The sequence below is a fragment of the Buteo buteo genome, chromosome 23, assembly GCF_964188355.1.
Source record: "Buteo buteo chromosome 23, bButBut1.hap1.1, whole genome shotgun sequence".
In the NCBI taxonomy this organism is placed as follows: Eukaryota; Metazoa; Chordata; class Aves; order Accipitriformes; family Accipitridae; genus Buteo; species Buteo buteo.
Window position 1 is genome coordinate 20,590,054 of NC_134193.1, and position 12,085 is coordinate 20,602,138.

Consider the following 12,085-nt stretch of genomic DNA (forward strand, 5'->3'; position numbering starts at 1 on the left):
ATCTAGTGAATAATTCCTCTGAAGACTTCCCAAGTAAGTCCACATGATTATAGGAAGTGACTTCAGCCTCACAGAGAGCCAAGCTCTTTCTTGTCTGAAAAACATCATTCCCTTGTGACACGGCCTAAACTGCACAATTAAGATGCACCTCCAGAGCATCTCAGAGTCTGCTGCAAATTCAGCTGATGTAAGTGGCTGTGACTCTATCAGTGGTGATGGTACAGAGCCCAGGACTGTTAGCTGAGAAGATGTTGCCTTACAGCTGTTGTTCACAAAGCAAAGGGTAATCTCAGGACAACCCCATTAACTAGTCAGTCTCTGAAAGTGCTTCGTGTCCAACAGATGATTCTCAGAGGTGCTGCACACAGTCAGCTCAGCACATAGGCAAGTTTACTGAACAGAAGCTGGAAAAGCCTGACACAGTCAGTTGACTGAACCACATCTTTGAACTGAGGCTGATACTGACTTAAGAGTAAAATCTTTTCTTTAAGAAAAAGCTTTAATTTTTTTCATTGGGGGAGAATTTGGTGGGGAGGATTTCCATGGCAAAAACCAACTAAGTACTTGTTTAGTCACCTTCTGCTGGAGAAGTGGTTGCAATAAATACATAATTATGCCAGTGCAAGTATTGGCATGCTGTGAATGCAATCTGAAATTATGAAGTAAAACAGTGATAAATGTTGTCTATTATGTGACACCACCTATTAAGCAAGAATAATTTGTTTGTGCTGCATACTGCATCGTTTATTTTTGCATTATACATTGTCCCTCGTCCTGTATCGTTCATTGATTCTTCCACACTGCATCCTGCTGATTCTTACCAGTTTAAAAATGAATTATTTTACTCTAGTGAGTTTGAAGTAATCACAAGGAAAATAATAGTTTCACTATCCCCCTCCCTCCAGGTCTCAAATCTGTTGGTACCCAGCAAGTACCAGCTGTCTGCAGCTGCCATCATAGAAGGATGCTCTCAGACACTCTCAGGTCGATGTCCCGACATCTTCTTAGTGTTCTTGAGGACTCTGGGAGTCAAGGGTTTCTGAGTAAAACTTGTAAGATCTGTGTGAACATGAATTATATAAATGCTAATGGCAATGCCTTAGGAAATCACTTAACCTTCATTTGTTGCCCTCATCTGATTCATGAACCGGCTCTCTGTCAGTTGGTGAATAGACCCTAGCGGAGTTACAGCCTCCAAAGTTTGAGTGCTTTAAAACCTTTTTGTTATCAAAGTAGCATCAACTTTTTTTTTAAACCTGCTCTGACTGAAACTTTTTAGATCTCCTCACACCTTGAGTGTGATTCCTGGAAAACAACATTAAAAAGATTTATAATACAGCTACAACTTTCTTTCAAAGAACATGTGAGGGTTTAATAATTAAATACAAATCCTCTGTTTCAGGTGTGAAGGTACCGGGTGCTTCCGCATGGAGAGAAGGTCAGAAGTTAGCTAGAAAGTTGCTTGGTCCACTCCCTACATTTCCAAATCTGAGGAGCACAGCTGAAGAGCAGACCACAGCAAATGGCTTTGGTACAGTTACCTCTCTACAACACTAGTAGTTCTGGCACGCAAACAAAAAAGTGGTTTATTAAAACTAGTTGAAACAAGACATTTCAAGGGCCTTCTGAGCACCTATCTTTAATGACTCTTGCAATAACTCACTTGTCAGGTTAACAACCCCCCAGAACAATTACTAAAGCTGTTGTCTGTGGTCAGCTGGCACATTGAATCCATTGTGGTTTTGAAGAGACAATGCAAATGTACTGTGTCCTTAAAATGAGACTTGTCTGGATCATGACACAGATTATGTCTCCCCAGCACAGATACAGCATCAGCTCCATGTCCCACACATACTAGTATACTCTGCTTTTTAGCGGTGTTGGTTTGCCAGACACAGCTGTAGATCTTCCCTGGTTCTACCAACAGCTGAGGCTGGCCACTGAGTTCTCACTGTGCTACACTGACAAGCATAAGAGGTTTATGAGATAAAGGGTTTCACTGCCCATGTATATTAAATTCTATTTGTATTGAAGGGCCACAAAGTACACGTAATTTGTATGACTGGCCACTGCAACTTCAAATTTCACCCTTACAGATTTATCTTCTTCCTAGAACATTGCAGATTTTACAACAGACGTACAAGCCTGGGCTATACATGCAAATAGTCCTCAGACCTATAGTAGGAAGCAGGTTTTGAGATCACATGATAGATACAGGAATTGATACATCTCTGAAGTAATAACACCACTGTTGTTTCCAAATGCTTTCCACAGAACCTGGTAAACGATTTGAATTCAAAAGCTGTGTGGTTACCCCCAGCAACACTATTGAAAGGGGCAGCAATGCACCAACCAAGGATACAAAAGAAATACTCAGGAATTTACACTTGCAAAGCCGGTATCATGATGAACACAGACATACGAGGCTCCCAAAAGATACTGCAAAAGGAAAGGTAGAAGTTCTGCAGCGATACCTCAGGATCCATTCTCCTTCACCTGGACCTCGAGGCACAACTCCCTCTGCCTTCAGTGGGGAAAAGATACAGTCTTCATTAATGAAAGATGGGGCCATGCCCAGCACCTCAGGAAACTGCAGCAGAGGAGAAAGCACATCTTCTCAGAGACAGAAAGGCTCAAGCAGCTCTGCACAGAAAGGGTCTGAAAAAGAAAACCTTAAGCACCCTTCAAAGAGGAGGGTAAACATTAAAAACCATCACTCCTACAGCCCTGAAATTGTTCAGGAATTTATGTATCAAAAGAATCAAGAAAGAAAGAAAAAAAGCCTAGAAGAGAAAAAGTCTTTGGTGCAGGCCACAGAGATGAGAAATAAGAGATTGCAAGAGGTATACAGGAAACAGAAAGAAGCTGTTGGAAGGAAAACATGTTCTGACCAGATGCTCAAGTTCATGGGGGAAACAGCTTCTGCAAAAGAAAGTCCTCAGTGTAAACTTAAGCAAGTAAGTCATAAAGAAGTGGCAGATTGAAAACCCTCCAATCTTGATCAGTACAGCACCATGCAGGAGATGAAACACTTCATACAAATGCTCTGAAGTGTCGGGGAGAAAAAGTTTTATCTGGAAAAATAGAGCAATTATCTCCTAATTATGGCAAGAACTGCTGGGCTCATTAGTAAGGCTGGAACCCTTGACTTCAGGGCCAAAAGCCTGGAAATCTCCATTGCTTGAGCTAAAAGAGCAGGTTTGTTGTTTGGTGCATGCAGTTTTCCAGTTACATGAACCAATTATTAAGTGGAACAAAAGCCAGATATTACACTCATGTTGCCTAGCTATTTAGTGCTTACACTAATGGTCACTTCTGTTTCAGGAACAAACCAGTGGTGGAATCCTGGAGAGGAATTTCATGGCCTGGGTGGATGAAACATCCTGTACTCTATTAAGTAAAGATCACGGAGGCAGGTACTCAAGACATAAAAAGCATCCTAGAAAGCTTCTTTCTCAGGACACGCTGCAGACTTTTCACAGTATTCTGTTGTAAACTATACAAAATAGGGCAATGGACTAATGTACTGTCATATCTCACCTTAAGGTCAGCCTCACTGCACCGTGGTCCAGAGAGGTTACAGAACCTGGGAGCATCTGGGAGTGCTTTCGAACATGGAAGGACACCGACAGTCTGGCTCTCCAGGTTGAGGCAAACTTTTCAGCCTACTTTTATGTTTTCTGTTTTTAAATAATAATTATTCCTTGCCAGCCCCAGGCTGATTCTTCTTCACATCTGTCAGCAGTTCATGTTCCATCCTGAGTCTATTATTTGACAAATGTATCTATAGACAGAGAAATTTATTTCTTTTTCTTTTGTGAAGTGCTTTAGCTGAGGATACTGGTCTGTGCAGAAAGCTACTGTTACTTTGTCTTTATAACGTGACATTTCTCCTTTTTGTTTAAACAGGAATCAACTTCTAGAAACAGTTCAATCACCTAAAAAAAGAGAGGCATTAGTTTCTCCAGCACCACTGGAATCCAAGTGCTGGTTTCTCAGTCCTCTGAAATGTCAAGACTTGAGGGACTTCTCTCCCCCAGCTCTGCATACACCTCCTCTGAGCTTTTCCCTTCCTCAGAAAGATGCAAAACCTTACTCCCAGGGCTTGACTTCTGGTCTTTCTCCATACAGAAGTAAACATGAGCGAGTGAAAGCCATACATAGTCTATCCAAGGAACTTGCAGAAAAGATTGAGATGGCAACTAAGAGACTGAATGCAGCAAGCGGCTTTAAAGAGTCTGCTGACAAAACATCGACAGAGACAACTTTGGACATTTACAATGAGTCTTCTTCTGTCCCAGAGCCTGAGACATCCAAGGATGAGCAAGACAGGACAATGACTATACAAATGCTTCTGGACACCCCAGATCCTGATGTGTTATGTGTGTCTTCAGATAAAGAATCTCGGGGACTGGGCAGGATTAGCCTTGTGGATAGCACTGAGGGAGCAACAGCCTTGGACAGACAGAAGGAAACACCCGCTCCTTTGCCTGGCGGGAGTGCTGCAAGCGAAGAATTACCATGGATCTTTCGTAGCGCAGAACAGAGGCATCTCAACACTGGGGAAAACCTGAGCAACACATTGCAAGGTAGATCGTATTGACGCAATGCAACAGTGAGACTCAGATGCCATAGCCCAAGTCTTCCAAAGCTACAAAGCAGTGTTTAAGCCTGATCTCCCCTTGGCTATTGAAAGTGTTGTGTCTTGGAAAATTCCTGAGCAGTGGGTCTTCTAGGCTGTATCCATACTGCTCAGAGGGAGCAGTTGCTGGAGCCTTGAGCGTTTGCAGGCTTGTTCTCTGCACAGCTCACAAATGTAATGCCAAGAAGAGTCGCAGGTGCCCTCAGCAAGCAGTACAGGCAGCCTAGGGACCCTCTGGCAGCAGCAAGTACGAGGGCCACTCCATATGCTGTTCAATATCTTTAGATCAGTAGGGCAGAACCATGAAATTCCAGCAAATCTCCTCAGACTGGATGGTTGACAGGATGTTAGTAGTGACTGACTTTCCTTATATGTCCCTTTGGTTAGCCCTGAAAAGTCCGTCAGTCCCCCTGTGAAAGAAGAGATTGGACTGAAGTAGGGGCTATCACATGAAGAAGCAATGATCTAACTTGAGTAATGATCTAATTACTTTCTTCTCCTCTCATTGCACCTGTGAAACTACATCTCTTAATTTTATCTGTGGTTTTGCCACTGATTTTGGACACATCGCTTCACCTTCTGGTGCCTAGGCTTTCCCAGAAGTAAGAAAGGAATTATAAGCCTAACCCCACGTACTTAGAAATCGGTGGATAAGAAGAGCTATATGGAAGTTAAGTGCTCACATATAAGTAGGCAGAGAATAGATGCCAAAGCTTGGGCCATTTCATTTCTACAAAGAGCATATCTATTAAATGCCCTCATTTGTCTTTTTAAAAGGTTTTCCTATGAATAAGGGCTCTGAGGTGGACACAAGCCTATTGCACGAAAAGCCAATAACCAGCCCAGCCTCTCCATCTCACAGATTCCTCGCTAGAAGGTAAACAAATTTGGATATATTATTCCCTGCTAAACGTGCCGCACACACACGTAGTTAAAACTAATAGCGCCAATTCAGCACGGAGCCAGACTGCTCTTTACTCCTTACCCAGCGAATTGCCAAGTAGGCAGATTTTTGACACAAGATAGACTGAAAGAGGGAACCACCTCTTTGTAAGAGAGCTGGAAGATCAATAGGAAAGGTTCAGCCGGGGGGGGTTGGAGCCATGGAGGTCCCCTGCAGCACTTTTGCCCTGGATGCAGCCCGAGGAGCCTGGGAGCTGAGGGGGGGAAGGTTTCTTGCCATGCAGCCCAGCCCTTGCCCCGGGGAGCTCTGGTTCTCCCACCCCGCTCCGCAGCGGGGGCGGCCCCCGGGGGGCGGGGGGGCGGCAGCGGCGGGGCCGACCGCTAGGGGGCGCCGTAAGCCCGCCGCCGGGGGCGCCCCCTCCGCGCCCGCCGACCCCCGAAGCCCCCCCCGGGCCAGAGCTCCGTGTCCGGCACCTTGTGCCTCCCTCCCCGGCCCCGGTAAAACAAAACCCCTCGGTGTTTTAACGTGTGGCGTTGGCGGGAGGAGAAATGGATTGCGAGTACCTAGTTAAAGCTCCGCTGATCTCCTTTTTGCGGGGGATTAAAGAGTGATTTAATCAACCGAATACTAGAAATCCGTTTTGAGTAATTGTTTTCACTCACTTTGCGCCGAAAGTGGGTGAAAAATTCCGATTTTTCTCACAAACGTCACTAACATCAAGTTCCCTCGAACAGGATGGAGCGTGGTGATTGTTATGGAAAATAGGCTTTGAAGCAGGAAGTTTAGAAAAAAGGGATTACATTAACGCAGGTTGTTTTCAGTCAGCCTACGTTAATTAAATGTTTAATGTAGATGGCAGTCGATAGAAAACCCTCTGCATTTAGCCTGTATCTTAGAGCTCAAAGACATATTTGTATAGCTGCCCCAGGTGGGTCATCCCTGGTGACAGGGAGGACCATGAAGGGACCCATTAGTTCAGACACAATCGCTAACTGCAAACCAGACTGTGCTCCTGTCCAGCCATGGAGAAGGACAAAGCCGGAGTCCCTGCAGGGGCCGCACGTCTCTGCAGAGAGGTCTTCCCTTAGAGAATAAATCCCCTGAGCCCTAGATTAAATATGGCCTGGACAGGCATTACCAAAGAAAGGACATATGTGCAGCAAACTGGCCACTGCATCCCCAAATTCCCGTTCAGAGCGAAGGAGGAGGTGTTGGTGCTGCAGGATCCCTGCCCAGGCGGGGATGGAGTGGCTCTGCTTACCGGGCAGTTCATCAGGTCCTGGGACCAAGTGGGCTGTGCCAAACTGCTTGCAGTTTAAACTGCAGAAAGCTCTAATGGGAAGAGTGGTTTGTTTAACTGAAGGCAGGATATAAGGCATAGCATTCTTTTTAAGAAGATTGTTTACAGCTTTACAGTGCAAAGTAAACAAGAGGAAAATGAAAATTGGAGAGATAAGTCCAGACAGCTCAGCTTACCAAAGTTATGAAGAGTAATTACTGGAATTACTGAGAGTTAAAACCCTGTTCTTTGTGCGCAACTACCACACTCACAAAGGCTGGGCTGATTTCTGCTCTGAGAGATCAGTTGCAAGGATTATGGAGCTGTTCTGTCACAGAAGATGGCAAATGTATAAAACATGAGCACTCGGCACTCAGAGCGTGTAGTGAAGTGTCAGAGCTGCGTACGCGCTGCACCTTAGAGAGCACAGCCCACCAGCCTGGAGAAGATGGTGGGGTCCATTACTCTTGTCTTGAAGCGTGCATGTTTATAGGCAACTCTAATTCACGGTAATGGAAGGTAGGTGCAGAACCCCCTTGGGCCCCGAAGGGAATAGCCCCTCCACTGTAATGGACAAGCATCAGACAAAGTAGAAATAAGACAGATTGCACTGATCTCCTGAACAATGCAATTACTGAGAAAGCAAAGCTCCTGTGTGTTTGAGCAGTGGAGTCAAAGTCCTCAGAGCATCACAGAAAGAAAAAGACCAATAAAACCTCCCAAACAATAAATCGCAACCCTGTTGCGAATGCTGTTTCAAAAGATGAGGAGAGCTACTTGCAGATAAAATATCACTGTATTTAGAGATTAGAAGTGGAAAGTGTTGCTATGTTGTGAACCACTCCAGACTCATCTCCTTGTGGGTTGAGGGCTCCCTCTAATGCAGCAGTAGTGACAGTAAGGGGACGATACAAAGGAAAGTCCACCCCATGTCTAACCCTTTCTTAGCCTCTAGTGTAATAGATCATACAAAGGTTTAGTGTAAAAGCCTGTCTTTGAGTTGTCTTCAGCTTTTATTTGCGTATGATCTAGATTCTAATTTTGCACCTAGTCCTGAAGCCTGCACACTCACTCATGGGAAGCAAAAGTGGATGAGAGTCCTTCTGTACACACCAGTGGGCAGCACATGCCAGTAAGGACAACATGAGGCTTCCATGACCAAGCTGTTCCTGAAGTTGCTCCGGTACCAACCGATTCACATACCTGCTGAGGGCATACATCTACGAGCTGATCAGAGAGAAAGCCACATGGTGGAGGAGCACCAGTGTGTTAAGGAGGTGACTGAGGAACACGTTTTCCAGGGTCATAATTCCTCCTGTTGCAGACACATTTGCACTGTGAGTGCTTGAACTCCATATGGGGGAGTGTTAGTAGGGAGTGAAGGAAGCGTGTCTCTTCAAAACTTTACAGGACCTGACTACCAGGTGGGGACAGTGCTGTGTCTTAGCCCTTGGTAAATCCACGCCTGTGTAGCTCATCACCGGTGTAGCTAGAGGTAGGTTAGAAAATATGATAGTGAAAGCAGCTGAATTGGGTCTATGCTCTGACTTCCACTGTTGCTACCAGCAATAATGAGTTATGAGTCCACAGTTGGCTACAATGGATGTTCTCTTCAAGAGTTCATCTAAACCAAGCCACCTGTTAAAACCTGACTGTTTGCTGGCCTCATTCACAAATACAAAACATCCAGTGTTACAAAGTCAGCACTCTTGAACATGATCTTATCCACAGCCAGTTTCGACAACACAGTTTTGTGTTTACATGTTTAATTATAGCTGTGAAAACAGTGAATCATGTTCATGCAAGAAATCCTGCAGGTGCCTCTTTCCATAAGAAATGTTCCCATTTCATGCATGGCTGCTCTGCAGTCCACAGGGGCGGCTGACGGAGATTTGTTGCTAATGCAAATGACACACTGATGGGAATTCTCCAAACTGCCAGAAAATACGTATGCAATTTCATCCTTATTTTGATTCAGTTACCCATATAAGTGGATTTCTGTTACATTCTTGAGAGTCAAAAAGACCATAACACTTTGGCCATAAGTTCAGTTTTGAAAGTGCCCTGGGCAGCCTCACAGGCTAGGGCAGAGCAAGCAGCTGCCAGGCAGAGGCCTGATGTCCTGAAAGAGTTAGCTGTGAGATCACACCTCTGCCTCCTACTGTGGACCCAATAATGCTTTCTCTCTAGCCAGTGCAAATCCAAAGAGCCTCATCTGGGAATTGTGATGGTTTATGCCCACTGCAGAGCTGGCTGTGTCTGGAAGAGAGGAGTTGCTGGCTACTCCTGTGTAATCCCAGTATTTTCAGTAGAATCTGCATTGACTTTCACTGATGTTGGCAATAGCCTTCCCAGAAAACAGGCAGGGTTGGATTTGAACCTTGGCATCAGCCTCTCCAAACAGAAGAAGGCATTTCTCAAGAGCCAAAGAAAACAGTGGCATTGACTAAAAAACCATCACAACACAAATGCAGAGACAATACTCAGTGCATTTGCCCAACAAATATTAGAACTGCTTCTTAAGAAATCTCTGCTACCTCTTCTCTTTCTCTCTCATCCACCTTTGCTCCCACTTTCTGAAGACTACCTCCAAGACATGTTAGTGGAAGCTGTTCTAATCGTTTTAGCAGTTTCTGGGTCATGAAAAACAAAGAAAAGCTTATTAACGAGAAAAATGAGATAAGATTTCCCTAAGCTGATTGCCAACAAAAAAAATTTTCCACATTCATTTTTCTGTATAAAAAAGAAAACATCTGTCACCATTTCAATGTGTCTCAGTGTCCCTGCATGTGTTTCAGCTGAGGCTTGATCAATAAATGCCCATTTTCACACCTTCCTTCCTAATCTTTTTAGTTAAGCTCAGATAGTTACAGATCAAAACAAAGTAAAACCAGTTAGCTGAGATCTTCATCAGGACTGTGGGACTTGGTGCTGACATTGTTTTGAAATATTAAACTATATATATCAATAGCAAATGTTAGTTGGGCCACAGCCATGCTCAGCACAAGTCCCAGAAACACTGGAACAGAGATCAGTACTTTGTGTTTCTAAAAAGATTTCAGATAACTTTGCCAAGGTTCAGAGCTAGATTGTGCAACAAATTCCTAACAATGGCACGGATTGTACAATGCAGCCCTCATAAATTAAGCTTCAAAACTGCAAGGTGGTTGTTTCTATTTGCCACCAGGTTGAAAAATATCCAGTTCTTCAGAGCAGTAATTAGAGTAGGTGAAGACAAGTGTTGTGAGCTTTCCTGACAACATCAAGGTACAAGAAAGGGGATTTTGTACATTGGCAGGTATGACTTTCCAGGCAGTCTTTTGTTTCCATTTAACAAAATTTAATAAATGATAGCTTTGTTAAAATGAAATAACCATTTTTTTTTAGTTTAAGAGATTGCTTACGCACATGCAAGATCTCAAAAACTGTCTAATTGTTTTTGTTACCTTGACACAGTCCACAGAGAGAACTCACCGCTCAGAGGAATCACTACCCACGTAAGACTATTTTGAAAGTTCAGAATCAAGAGGAGATTGCCAATCAGTCTCCCAGAGAGAGCCTGAGGACACCGGACAGCCTCAGATTACAGCCCTCTGCTGCTCTGAGCCCTGGAGCTGAGACTCACGACGCCTTTGAGCGGGACTTTGGTAAGGTGGCATTCCCCAAAGTGTCAGAGCGCAGTGGTTACTCAGTGCCCTCCCAAGGTACTTCTTATTGTATTGCAAAAGAATGAATATTGCTTCGTTGCAAGAGAATTCTTGCCAACGGTTCTGACTAGGACTGAAAAGACTTCTAGGGTGAGGGGGAATTTCAGATAGCTGGTTCATGTTCCAAATTTCGAAGGTGAAGAACGAATATATGAAAAAATGTCCCTCAATTTTCTTGTCCAATTTAACAGATACATCCCACTAAAAAATGCAATAGAAATGCTTTGCCTTTTCCAAGCAGCGCTGTGCTGTTTCACAGGTGTGAATTCAGCAGAGCGACACCTCACAGGTTGCTCCTGTGCTGAGTTACACACGCAGCAGCTACAGACAACCCCCGATGGAACAAACCCCCTTCAAATCAGAGACATTTTCAGCACCCTGCAGCTTCGTCTGAAGGTCTCAATGAGCCTTGCAATTAATTCTTCATAATTGTCACATCAGATAAGTGTTGGATATTATCCTACGGATCCTGCAGGGCTGGACAAGGCAAGAGTGGGGTGCAGGGCATCACCACTTCTGCTCAGAACAAATGTTTGCATAGAAACAAGGGAAAGTTTGTGGCCGAAAGGGTTAAATGGCAAACAGTAGCATGCAGGCTGCTCTGTCTGAAGAGATCTCTGCTTGCTTCCACCAAACAGTAGCAGATGGTGCATTGTTTTAAGGGCTTTTCCGAGACAAAAGAACAAGATCAGATAACCTGTCCTCAAAGAGGGTACTTAAAAAAAGCCTTTGCTCTTATTAAGGACTCTTATTGTTTTCCCCACAAAATTTTATATGTAATACTGCATTTTGAGGTGGTCGAGAAGCCAACCTTGTTTACTATGCTTCTCCCCACCCCCCAGGGACTAGGAGGGCATCTTACATGATTGGACAGTAAGTCTGTTGTCTGAAGTGTTTACCATAAGCGAAAGACAATGTATTTATTTAATATTAATAACTAAGGGCCCCAATTCTGGAAGCTCTCTGGCAAAAAGACCCTGCCGTCCACTATTCACCACATGAACAACAGCAACTGCTGCCTCTTGTCTATGCCAGGAGAAACCTTCACCTTCCCTGAGCATTTGCAGGAGCTGACAGCTTTTGAGTGTGCTCAAGCCCAAGGTTTGACTGTAAGCCAGCAGTTCTACTATGGGCCATGTTGCTGCAGATGAGGCACAGAACTGTCATGCTGAAGACAATGTGGTTTTGAAATATGGGTCACAAGTGGATCCGTTCACCACTCTTATCAGGAAAAGGGCATTCAGACGCAAGGCTGTATTGTCTGCTATAAAGCATCACACCAGCAGTTGATTCTGTTCTCTTTCACAGAACACAGAAGTCACCGTGCACATGCAGCATAATGATGTGCAATTATACAACTGCTGCAAAATATAAATATTAATATAAAATATAAATATTTACCTTTGAAAGATACATGCATCCCCATAGCTAATTGCTATGCCAAAGACATGACAAATTTTTCTGTAGTAAACATACTTGGCAAAATAACAAATTTCATTTTCAAACATAATAAAGCACAGTATAAGAAGCAGATATTCACAAAATATTTGTAA

The 12,085-nt window shown here is 44.0% G+C and overlaps 2 long non-coding RNA genes across 2 annotated transcripts; both read left to right on the forward strand.

The window, feature by feature from the left end:
• The first annotated feature begins 1,438 nt into the window (after nt 1–1,438).
• Nucleotides 1,439–3,392, forward strand: LOC142043897 (uncharacterized). Its single transcript, XR_012654143.1, has 3 exons — nt 1,439–1,531; nt 2,275–2,957; nt 3,325–3,392. It is a non-coding gene; the product is annotated as an uncharacterized LOC142043897 (long non-coding RNA).
• A 541-nt stretch (nt 3,393–3,933) lies between these two features.
• Nucleotides 3,934–10,456, forward strand: LOC142044062 (uncharacterized). Its single transcript, XR_012654191.1, has 3 exons — nt 3,934–4,589; nt 5,420–5,519; nt 10,282–10,456. It is a non-coding gene; the product is annotated as an uncharacterized LOC142044062 (long non-coding RNA).
• The last annotated feature ends 1,629 nt before the right edge of the window (nt 10,457–12,085 follow it).